The sequence below is a fragment of the Nomascus leucogenys genome, chromosome 12, assembly GCF_006542625.1.
Source record: "Nomascus leucogenys isolate Asia chromosome 12, Asia_NLE_v1, whole genome shotgun sequence".
NCBI classification, from domain to species: domain Eukaryota; kingdom Metazoa; phylum Chordata; class Mammalia; order Primates; family Hylobatidae; genus Nomascus; species Nomascus leucogenys.
Window position 1 is genome coordinate 30,127,950 of NC_044392.1, and position 11,657 is coordinate 30,139,606.

The window sequence follows — 11,657 nt, forward strand, 5'->3', positions numbered from 1 at the left end:
GGCTGGGGGAGAAATGTGCTTGAGGTAGGAAATGCTGGGAGACATTCTGAAGGCAAAAACATCCAAACTCAGCAGCTGGTTATACATGAGGGCAAAGGAGAGGCAAGTCAACGACACTAGCTCTATGACCAGGGGTAAGATAATGCCATTAAAGGAGGTAGGGTACCTGAGAGAAGTGGGTTTGGAAAGGATGTAAATAAAGCCGTTGGGGATGGGAGATGATCTGAGAAGAAGATATTGGCTTTGTGTTGAGCAGGACATTCAGACGGTGTTGAATCCTGGATTGGAATGCAAGTGAAGAATCCAAAGCCAGAAAATTAAATTCGGCGGTTGTAGTGGATGACATGAGAATAGGTGATGTGTTTTATCTATTCCTACATAACGGGTTACACCCCAAACTTAGCAGATTAAAACAACAAGCATTCATTACCTCACAATGTCTACAGGCCAGGAGACCTGCAGCAGCATAGCTGGGTGGTTGTGGCCCAGGGTCTCTCATGAGGTTACAGTCAAGGTACCTGGGCTGCAGGGGCCACTTCCAAGCTCACTCATGCTACTGTTGGCAGGAGGCCTTGGTTCCTTATCAGGAGGGCCTTTCCATGGGCTGTTTACAATGTGGCTTCCCCTCCAGTGAGTGATCCACCATAGGGAGAAAAGCCTGTGCAGCCCAAGAAGGAAGCCACAGTCTTTTCTAATCTAATCCCAGAAGTGGCATGCTGTTGCTTCTGCCAGTGCCATTGGTCATACTGACCAATCCTGGTGTGATGTGGGAAGAGACTCACAGAAGAGTGTGAGTGCCAGGGCGTGGGATCTCTGAGAGCCAACTTGGAGGCTGGATACCACGGATGAGCTCTCAAGCAATTGCATACATTGTGAGAAAAGGAGGGATCTGTAGAAAGAGCACTAGGGGACCCACAGATGTGGATTAGTAAGAAGAAAAGAAGTCAGCTAAGACAGAGGACGAGCAATCAGAGGAGTGACCGGAGACCCAGGAATGACAGTGTTGCTGCAACAAGAGGGAAGCAAGATTCCTGAAAGAGTGCGGAATCAACACTAAATGCTGCAGCGAGAGAAAAGCATATAAACTATTTTTAAAAATTTAATCCAAAGTTATATTTAACTTGGGTCACATTATGTTCTTTGTTTATTTGTTTGTTTTTAGCAGATTTACCTTTTCAATTCAGTCTTGCTGGTGCTAATAGCAAAAATTATTCTGAATTTCCTGAGCACAGGCTGGCTAGATTCTGGGAGACGAGGAGCTTGGTAGGGAGCTAGCTGGACCAGAACTATAACCACAGATAATCTGCAACGCACACAGTTCCCAGGAGGATGCTCAGGGGCCACTGACATGAAGACATCTCCTGATTTTCCACATCGGATGTTATTTCACTTTTACATAGGCCAAAGAGCCACAGAGAAGATAGCTCTTTCTGTTGAGACGATCCCCTCCCCTGCCCTGAGAATTGGATCTAACCTACCTGAACTGGATTTTTTAAAGGACACACTGTTCTCACGTAAAGCCAAATTGCTGACTTAGAGTGAGTGTGTGTGCTTGCCTCTTTGGCTGTCTCTCATCATTTAATTTTGCTAGTGGGAGATCACAGTTCCATCTTCAAAAACAAATTATATTGTAATGCTTTCTTAATTAAAAATCCTTTGAGTCATGCTTACTGAAATCTGTTACATGGATTTAACTGATCTGCAGGGAAGAGATTTTCTGTTCTCTGTGGAATTAAAGAACTCAGAAAGGAAATGAATAGATGAAAATGTTCCAGTCATGAAATCCCTCCCTTTAATAATACGTGTCACAATGAAGTATTATCTACTGGTAAGTTTACTTAACTTCAATCAAATCAGAAGAACTAACCAGTCGCTCAGAGAGCCCAGGCCCTGGGAAAAAGTTGGGTTCATACCCAGCTCCTCTATAGTTACCAACATTTTTCTTTGAGATGTAGAAACTGAATTTCCTTAACAGTAACGTGGAGAAAATATGAACCATATAGTTGGGTGGTTGAAAGAATGATAGATATTATATGTGTCTTCACATGTGAACATATGTTTTAGGAACAAGGAACTATTCAATAAGGTAAAGCAATATTTTATCTATTTGTGAACTTTTCCAAAAGCCAAAAGGTTTTGCTTGTATGTCTTCACACTCCCAAAACCAGTCCACATTTCTGGCTAGGAACACTTTCCAACACATTACTCTTCGACATGGCACTCTCTGAGCCTCTGACTACCTCTCCGAGTACTGACCACCTAAATAATGATAGATTGAAAATAGGTTTGATTCCATACCAAAGATAGCAAGTGGATTATGCTTGGTCAGTAATTTATAAACTTTTAATGTATGAGAAGCTATTGTAAACATTAAAATATTTTACAGAACCGCTCTGGAATACCTGTTAGGCTTTTAATATGTATCAATTGAAAAAATTTACGGCCGGACATGGCTCATGCCTGTAATCCCAGCACTTTGGGAGGCTGAGGTGGGTGGATTACCTGAGGTCAGGGGTTCAAAACCAGCCTGGCCACATGGAGAAACCCTATCTCTACTAAAAATACAAAATGAGCCAGATGCAGTGGTGCATGCCTGTAATCCCAGCTACTTGGGAGGCTGAGGCAGGATAATCACTTGAACTTGGGAGGCAGAGGTTGCAGTGAGCCGAAATCGCACCATTGCATACCAGCCTGGGCAACAAGAGTGAAACTCTATCTCAAAAGGAAAAAAAAAGGACAGAAAAGAAAAAAAAATGTATATTCACGCATGACCTGGGCAATAAAGGCTCCAGGCTCTAACACCTGCCCAAACAGAAGGACTGATCATCTTTTCTTCTCCCATCAGCCCCTGCAAATATAGTCTTTGAGTGCATTTGAGAAAGAAGTATATTTTTCTTTTTTGACATAAGCTATGAGAAGCATTTTCTCATAGAAAAGTGTAAATGGTAAGGAGAGCCCCAGAAAAAAAAAAACACATAAAAACCTATTTTCCCTATGCTATTGCTATATGGTCACCATGTACACTATTATTTTTCCTATATGTGAGTGAGAAGCGAAGCCCAAGTCATCAGGAAGTTGCCTCCATCTTCCCTTTATCTCTTTTCACCCCATAACCTTTACCAATGACCTTGGAAATATCTTTTCCATGCCTAGCACAGTGTCAGGCACACAGAAGGCCCAAGCATGTTATTGAATGTCCCACACTTTTTACCTCCATGGTAAGAAACATACCGCCTAAACATAGTGAGGAACAGATTACTTTTAGGCACTGAACTACAGTTGCTGATTATCCTTTGCCTACCCACATCTCCTTCTAAGGGATTCTTCTTTGCCCATAGATCTTTCTGCTCTAAACAGGCCCTCATCCCCCTCCATAAAACATAATTTTATGCATCAAAGTTGAGTTTCTGTCCCAGGGCAGTGCTTCAGTTGCCTACTGGACAACTTCCTGCTGGTATGGTCACTTGAAAGAAGGAGCTCAGCCAATCAGCTCTCTTCTAAGAAGGGGTTTGGGAGACACAGAGGCTGAGTCAGTTAACAGAGGAAATGAGCTGAAAGGTCACATGTGGGGAGGTAGGCTCAGGACTGGGGTGGCCATCAGGGACTACAGCTGAAGTCAGCAGCTAGATATTGGTGAAGTGGAGAATGAAGTTGATGCAGAGAAACATTCTGTAAACCAAAAATAAAATTCTAAGCCCCACAACTGGCTGAACGGGACGACGGGGATTCCAAAGAAACCTGAAAAACTAGTTCAAACCATGGGAAGGAGGAGTCAGACATGCTTTATTATACCCTTCTCCCTTTAGAATTTAGACACAATTGACCAACATTAACATTAAAACAGATCTTAAGACCGACCAAATGAACTCTTTAACAACAAGATACCAAAATCCAACCTGACTCTGGTATAGCATCACATGACAGATAAAGAAGGAAATCAAAATATTTTACCCCAAAATGTTTCTTTGCCATATTTCGAAATGACTATTTGCACCTGTAAAGAATCTCAATTAATGTAACTAGGTATTTCCCCTTCCAGGCCCTCCCAACCCCAAAGAGATTAACTAAAGCTGGCACCATTTAAGGTCTGAAAAGAGACATTTATTGTCTATTGTCTCTGAAGCCTGCTACCTGGAGGCTTCATCTATAACAAGAACCTTGGCTTCCACAACCCCCCTTATCTTAACCCCAAGTATTTCTTTCTGCTGACTTCAACTTTAGGGGAAGCTTAACTCTTTTAACTAATTGCCGATCAGGAAATCTTTTAACTCCACCTACAACCTGAAAGCCCTTACTCCACTGGGTCTGGGCTAACCCAGTGTGTACCTCACACGTATAGATTGATGTCTTCTATCTCCCTAAAATGTATAAAACCAATCCATTACCCAACCACCTTGGGCACACGTTCTCAGGACCTCTTGAGGCCGTGTCATGGGTCATGGTACTCACATTTGGCTCAGAATAAATCTCTTCAAATATTTTATAGAGTATGGATTTTCTTGTCAACAAGAACCATGATGAGTGAGACTTTGCAGTCCTAAGAGACAGGGAGAATAGTGGACTTCACCTTTTTTGAAAGGCCAGTTTCTGTTTTGGTTTTGGAGAATACTTACTATATTACACAAGGAGGTGTTTGGGTCATGGGTGTGGATCCCTCATGGCTTGATGCTATCTTAGGGATAGCGAGTTCTCACATGATCTGGTCATTTAAAAGTGTGTGGCACCTCCCCCCACCCCACTCTCTCTCTCTCACTCCTGCTCCAGCCATGTGACATTCCGGCTCCCTCTTTGCCTTCTGCCATAAGTGTAAGCCTCCTGAGGCCTCCCCAGAAGCAGAGGCTGGCGCTATGCTTCCTGTACAGCCTACAGAACTGTGAGCCAATTAAGCTTCTTTTCTTTATGAATTATCCAGCCTCAGGCATTTCTTTATAGTAATACAAGAATGGACTAAACCCCCATCCCCCGTCACACTCTTTCCCATTTCTCTAAAGAAACTTGAAACATTTCCCTAAAGAAACTCTGTACCTTGGAAGTAAGATGGGAGAAGTTCTGTGCTACACCTAAAGGAGATTACTGCCAGCAGCCTTCGCAAAGACTCAGAATGAGTCTGTAGCTGCCCTCAGGTTGGCCCAAGACTCCACCAGCACCGGGTCTCCCCACAGCTGCTCATGGTTTCCACTCTGATCCGGTACAGCGTAGGACACATAATCCCACACCACAGGGCAAGCCCAAGGCAGATGTCCTGCATATGTTTGGGCAAATCTAGTCAAGTTGCTAGTCAATAGATTGGGTGAAAGAAAAATATCTGAAGAGCCTCCATAAAAAATTTTTTTTTTTTTTTGAGACGGAGTCCGTGCTGTTGCCCAGGCTGGAGTGCAGTGGTGCGATCTCGGCTCACTGCAACCTCCGCCTCCTGGGTTCAAATCATTCTCCTGCCTCAGCCTCTTGAGTAGCTGTGATTACAGGCACCCGCCACCATGTCTGGCTAATTTTTGTATTTTTAGTAGAGACGGATTTTGCCATGTTGACCAGGCTGCTCTCAAACTCCTGACCTCAGGTGATCCACCCACCTTGACCTCCCAAAGTGCTAGGATTACAGGCATGAGCCACCACGCCCGGTCTAAAGTTCATTCTTTTTTTTTTTTATGGGAGTCTTGCTCTGTCACCGAGGCTGGAGTACAGTGGCACCATCTCGGCTCACTGCAACCTCCGGCTCCGGGGTTCAAACGATTCTCCTGCCTCAGCCTCCCAAGTAGCTGGGATTACAGGTGCTTGCCACCACGCCCAGCTAATTTTTGTATTTTTAGTAAAGACAGGGTTTCACCATGTTGGTCAGGCTGGTCTCGAACTCCTGACCTCAGGTGATCCACCCACCTTGGCCTCCCAAAGTGCTGGGATTACAGGCGTGAGCCACAGTGCCTGGCCTAAAGTTCATACTTGAGGGCCTTCCTACAACAGCATAAAATTTAGAAATTAGATGGCATTAGAAGGCTGTATTTCAGCTATATGATCAGCTATATACATAGTTACTGGGAAAATTGTCAGTACCAAAATGGAGTCACCTATATCAAATCCTAACAAAATAGAGTCAACAGGCCTGGTGTGGTGGCTCACGCCTGTAATCCCAGCACTTTGGGGGCTGAGGCAGGTGGATCACGAGGTCAGGAGATCGAGACCATCCTGGCTAACACGGTGAAACCCCGTCTCTACTAAAAATACAAAAAATTAGCCAGGCGCAGTGGTGGGCACCTGTAGTCCCAGCTACTTGGGAGGCTGAGGCAGGAGAATGGTGTGAACCTGGGAGGTGGAGCTTGCAGTGAGCCGAGATCGCGCCACTGCACTCTAGGCTGGGCGAAAGAGCAAGACTCGGTCTCAAACAAACAAACAAACAAACAAAAAACAAAATAAGAGTCAAGAGGCCAAGAAGAAAGGGCCCTCACACACATATACCCTATAACAGGAACTGCGACAAAAGACTTTTCCAACTGAACTTTCCTGTTAAGCCACTTCTATGAAGACCCTTTTGTAGCCATAGCCAGTACCACCAATGAACAAACGCCACCACCTGCAATAAGTCCCTGTAGCCGATGGTATTTGTTTCAAAACAGTTTATGTGGACTTCTCCTTTTTGCCTTTAAAAGTTTCCCCTTGCCCAAACCCCTCAGAGGCACCAGGGGTTTGCCATAGCACACATATCCCGAATCGCAATCCCTTGCTATTCCTGAATAAACTCTTTGTTTTGGGGAGTTGGTCACTCTGTAGTTCATTTTAGGTTGACTGACTCTCTCTCTCTCTCTCTCTCTATATATATATATATATATATGTATATTCATATATATAGTATATATGTGCATGTGTATGTATAGATATATATAGTTTGTGTATATATCTATATACACACACACACACACACACACACACACACAGCTATGTGGACTATCTATGTGACCTTAAATAAATCAGTTAATTATTCTGATCCACAGTTTCTCCACTTGAAAAGGAAGAATTCTGATCTTTGTTCAGTTTACCTCACGGCTATTGTGAAATGAAATGAGATAAGCAATGTGAAAGTGTCCTGTAAACTGTATAGCCTCCATTCAGATGTATGTCTTTGGCAGGACGATAAAGAATCAGGAAGAAGGAGTATCCGTGTTAGCAAAATGTCCAGGCTGTGTCTGCTCTTATTTTAGTGACAGATGTTGCTCCTGACAGAAGCTATTCTTCAGGAAACATCACATCCAATATGGTAAATCCATCAAACAGGAGCTAAGAAACAGAAATGAGATGGGCACTTGTCCAACGAAAAATGCCAGGAGAGCAAATAATGATGAAAAATAAACTTTTCCCTTTGTTTTTAAGTTCAGGAAAAAATGATGAGGACCAAAAGTCAATGAATAAGGAAAACAGCTCAGAAAAAAGATGTTTCCAAATTGGTAATTAAGTATTTGTTCCTTGGGAAGAGACCTCCATGTGAGCTTGATGGGAAAATGGGAAAAACGTCAAAAGCATGATCTGATCAGATCCCAAAGTGGATTATTATTTTAAAAACCAGATGGCATCACTCTGGGGAGGCAAGTTCAGGAAGGTCATGTTAGCAAAGGACATAACAATAACAGCAAAATCAAAATTCCCCAAATGCAGGAGGAAAATGGGGACTGGGAAAACTTTCATAACAGGGTGATAAGGCAGTTGACCATGTTCGCAACACCTCCCCGTCTATACCAGGGAACACAAAAATTGACTGGGCTAAGCCTGGACTTTTAAGGGAAATATGAAAAACTGAGAGCAAAACAGAAGACGTGGTTAAAAGGCAACTAGAACATTGTGAGCCTTCAAAGCAGCAGTGCCCCTCAGCAGGGACCCTGAGGCATTTGCCTTTAGGAAGGCCAGTTTTCTTAAGGAATCTTAAGAAACTCTTGAAAGATCATGAATTTTAACCATTTTAAGTATAAAACAAATACGCGATGCATAATCAGTTTAGACATGGGTCACAATTTTATAAGGTCAGGCATACAAGGATACCGTGTCCCAGCTCTGGATAGGTTAGAAATCATTAGAAATCACTGTGTCCCCGTCCTAACTTTTTCAGAATGATCTGTCATGGCCCTCACACACAGGCCCGATGTGTCTGACCTACAACCAACTCGACAACCCAAGTGCCTCAACCATTGTTAACGTGTCATGTCAGTAGGTCTCATTACAAATGCCACCCCCCCTGTGCAGCCCATCCAGCTCCACAGGAAGTCTCCCCTCTCTAGACTTCTGCATCACAATGTTACAGCCAGAAGCTCTGTGGGGGTGAGGGTCTGTGTCTTACACCCACCTGTATGCTCTACATCTGAGCTCACTGCAACCTCCGCCTCCCAGGTTCAAGCAATTCTCCTGTCTCAGCCTCCCGAGTAGCTGGGACTACAGGCGCACGCCTGGCTAATTTTTGTATTGTTAGTAGAGATGGGGTTTCACCATATTAGCCCGGCTGGTCTTGAACTCCCGACCTCAGGTGATCCACCCTCCTCAGCCTCCTAAAGTGCTGGGATTATAGGCATGAGTCACCGTGACCGGCTGAGGGTCAGTGTTTAATAAGGAATAACTTGAATGGTTTACTAAACCAACAGGGAAACAGACAAAAGCTGTGATAATTTCAGGGATTCTCGGGATGGGGAATGGTGCCATGAGCTGCCTGCCTAGTCCCAGACCACTGGTCCTCATCACTTTCTTCCCTCATCCTCATTTTCAGGCTAAGTTACCATTTTATTCACCATGGTTTTGTGGTAAGCCTCCACATCGTTACTGAAATAAAAGCATACATAAACTAGTTCCATTTGGGACCATCTGTGTGTGTGTTTAGGGGAGGAGGGCATACCCCAGAGACTCCTTGAAGCCCCCGGCAGAGGTTTCCTCTCCCGCTGGGGGAGCCCTGCAAGCACCCGGGGTCCTGGGTGTCCTGAGCAACCTGCCAGCCCGTGCCACTGGTTGTTTTGTTATCACTCTTTAGGGACCTGTTGCTTTCTATTTCTGTGTGACTCATTCATTCATCCAGGCATTCATTGACAATTTATTGAGTACTTATATCTGCCAGACACCAGAGACAAAATGGTGAGCAAAGCAGTCACTGCCCTACCTTCGTGGAGGTGACAGTTTCTCATGGAAGATGTGCAGAAGAAAATTAATAGCCAGCCAACTTAAACCCAGTGCTGAAAGAAGGGAAATAAACACCACCTTGAAGAATTGTGCGCAGCATCCCTTAACAATGCCACCTCCCTAGCGCCCCCTGCTGCCTCCATCGTGCCCGGAGGCCTCCAAGCCCCAAGCCTTCCAAGCCTCCTCCTCCAACATCAGTCACAGAGCTGCAGCTGGCCTGCCTCGCTTCCCGTGAATCGTCCTGGTGCATCTGAGCTGGAGACTCCTTGGCTCCAGGCTCCAGAAAGGAAATGGAGAGGGAAACTAGTCTAACGGAGAATCTGGAGGGGACAGTGTTTCCTCAGAGGGAAAGGGGCCTCCACGTCCAGGAGAATTCCAGGAGGTGGGGACTGCAGGGAGTGGGGACGCTGGGGCTGAGCGGGTGCTGAGAGGCAGGAAGGTGAAAAGGGCAAGGCTGAAGCTGCCCAGATGTTCAGTGTTGTTCACGGGGCTGGGAGTTTTCCGTCGCTTCCTGTGAGCCGTTTTCTCTTCTCTGCTTGGAGGAGGAGAAGTCTACTTCATGAAGGGATACAGTTTCAAAAAGTCAGCTGTTAGAATTCCAGGGTGTGCATGGGTTTTCCTTCAAGAAGGCCTTTATTTAATGGGCATATAGGAAGCGAGCTCATTTCCTAGGCCATTGATTCACGGAAGAAGTGACTGGAGTCTTTTCTTTCATGTCTTCTGGGCAACTACTCAGCCCTGTGGTGGACCTGGCTTATGCAAGACGGTCGAAAACCTTGGAATCTGGAGACTTGGTTTTCTTTCTGGTTCTGCCATTTGTTGGCTGTACGACCGTGGGCAAGTGTCTCTCCTTCCCTGGGCCATAGTCTTCTCTGCTGTAAAGACCCAAAGACCCTTGCAGCTCTCGTGTTCTGTGAACACTTCCCTGTGATTCTCTGTGAGGGGGATGTTGAGAGGGGAAGGAGGCAGAGCTGGAGCAGCTGAGCCACAGGGGAGGTGGAGGGGGACAGGAAGGCAGGCAGAACCTGGGTGCTCCATCAGTCCTCACTGATCACATCAGACTCCAGGACCGAGAGCCACAATGCTTCAGGAAAGCTCAATGAACCCAACAGCCACATTTTCCTTCCCTAAGCTTATACAACGGCATTTGCCAACAACCAAAAAGAATGCAGAGACTAACTGGTGGTAGCTTTTGCCTGGCATTCAAAAACTGGGCCACAGCAAGTGGAAAATGCCAGAGATTATTAAACTTTTCACCCTGACCAGCACCCACGCAGCTCAGCAGTGACTGCTGACAGCACGGAGTAACCTGCAGCACAGGGGAGGAGAAGAAAAAGAGAGGGATAGTGTATGGGCAAGAAAGACAAAGATTCATTCAAGGGCAGTGGGAACTGACCACAGGGATTATAGGCCACGTGATCCTGGGTTCTAGGAGGCAGGGCTATATTGTGGGGGAAAAAATCAATTCAAGGGAAGTAGGAGACCTGATTTCTAATACTATATTTTTCCTTTACAAGCAGAGTAATTCTGAGCAAGTCACAAGGTAGTAACTGGAGGCTGTAAGATTACTTGCGTTTCTCCTTATTAGGAACTCTTTTTCTCTGTGGAGTTAGCAGCACAAGGACAATCTCGTTTCTTTTAACAGGAAGAAAACATTTCTAAGAGTAAAGCCAAACAGATTCAAGCCTAGGTCTTGCTGACTATATGATTGGTTTTTTGAAAAATCATTTCAGCGATGTTTACTATCTGATTCAGAAAATGAGAATAGTACCCTTTGGTCAGCTGTAAACAGACACCCATTTGTAAATGTCTCAAGTTCAGGCTTAACTGCAGAACCAATCAAATAAGAATAGAATCTTCAGAGCAAACTGTGTTTCTCCACTCTGGAGGTGAGTCTGCCAGGGCAGATTGGAAATGTTTACTTCACAAGTATTGACATTCTTATTAGTATTAACAACATAAAATTGCTCAAATGCAATCATTAAAGTGGCTTAAAGTTACTTCCCACAGTTTTGGTATATTTATTGGCTATTGCCATTTGCTTTTTGTTTTTTCTCTTTGGGTTTATTAATGTAAAGCAGGGATTATTAACCTACAGTCCAGAAAGCCTGTGAATTTGAATGGGGAAAAAATTATGTTTTTGTTTTTACCACCTTCTAACTAAATTTAATATTTTATTCCATTGTGAATAGAGCCATAAACTCAAAGTGGTAATAATAGTACCTGTGATTTTGTCATAACCAATAGAAATCACAGACATTTTATACTACGTTACAGTTGTTGCAGATATGTTGTAAGTGAAATATTTATACTCAAAACTACTTTGAAATTAGACCTCCTGCTGGATCTTGTTTTTAACATATTAATAAAACATATGCTTAAAATTTTGACATTTTGATAATTATATTTCATTATCATTTGTTTCCTTGGTAATCTATATTTTATATATTTGAAAACATCTTTCTGAGAAGGGTTCCCCAGATTTCACCAATGAGGTTCATGGCATGCACACACAC